This window comes from Fragaria vesca, unplaced genomic scaffold (genome assembly GCF_000184155.1).
Source record: "Fragaria vesca subsp. vesca unplaced genomic scaffold, FraVesHawaii_1.0 scf0512743, whole genome shotgun sequence".
NCBI lineage: Eukaryota > Viridiplantae > Streptophyta > Magnoliopsida > Rosales > Rosaceae > Fragaria > Fragaria vesca.
This window is the reverse complement of record NW_004443201.1, coordinates 1-1074: the sequence shown is the minus strand read 5'-3', so window position 1 is coordinate 1074 and position 1074 is coordinate 1. Positions and strand designations below refer to the sequence as shown.

Below are 1074 nucleotides of genomic sequence, written 5' to 3'. Positions count from 1 at the left end.
ATTTCGTTGTCCTAGATAGAGAACCTATCAAAATTTCAAGCAGAAAGATCCCTGTTATACTTGGACGTCCTTTTATGGCTACTGCTAATACAATCATTGATGTTAAAAAAGGGATTTTAACTATGACGGTTGGTGATATGACGGTAGAGTTCAATGTGTTCAAAAGCAGTCAACAACCCCCCGATTCGACCGAATGCTTTGCAGTGAACATGATCGAGAGTTTGGTTTCATTCTTACAAAATGCCCCCTTGAGGCTTGTTTAGCACATTTTGGCATGGATTTCGACATAGAGAGTTCCGTTAGTGAAGTTAATGCCTTGCTTGACGCTGCCCCTGTTCTGAACATTACTACATGGCAATCAAAGTTCGAGCCACTCTTATACTACTCCTCACCTCCCCTTGTCACTTAAAGGTAAAGGGCGAAGTCGCTGAAGCGAGTCTAAAGGCCAAAGAGTGATATTTGAACGCTACTATGCATCCTTACTAATAGTATAGTGTAAGGTAGGCTTGGGTATAGCAGGACTTGAACCTGCGACCATTAGGTTAAAAGCCCAATGCTCTACCAACTGAGCTATACACCCAAAAAACATATAGTAGTCAATAAGGATTGGTGACGGAAAAAAAGGGGGCAGTCGCGGTCGAACTCTAATTCTGGAAAAAAGTTGGGGCCCTTTTACCAAGTCTACCGGATAGAAGATGATAGAGGACCATATCGTTGCGTTGGACAAGACGGTGCCGTCTCACTTCGAGTTCCTTCCTTCGTAGTAAAATCAGATAATACGCTTCGGCGATGTTACCTACCAAATTAAAGGCCTGCTAGGTGATCGAAATCGCTCAGGTCAGTGAGTCCTCACCTACTCCTTATCTATCTAATAGTTTCTTCTATCTACTTTTTTCAAAAGGCGACCCGCCGCGCCGGGCTATAAGATAAGATACAGCTGTTGTACTACTTTAACTGGTAATAAAAAGCTTACGCAAAACGGGAAGACTCTTGTATGTACGGTAACCCTCTCTTCCGCTACTGGCGGACTATTGCACAGAAAGGCCGACAGAAGCAACGTTTCTTAGCGCGCTT

The 1074-nt window shown here is 43.6% G+C and overlaps 1 non-coding gene across 1 annotated transcript; it reads right to left on the bottom strand.

The window, feature by feature from the left end:
* Nucleotides 1-507: 507 nt before the first annotated feature.
* Nucleotides 508-580, bottom strand: TRNAK-UUU. Its single transcript has one exon. It is a non-coding gene; the product is annotated as a tRNA-Lys (tRNA).
* Nucleotides 581-1074: the final 494 nt, after the last annotated feature.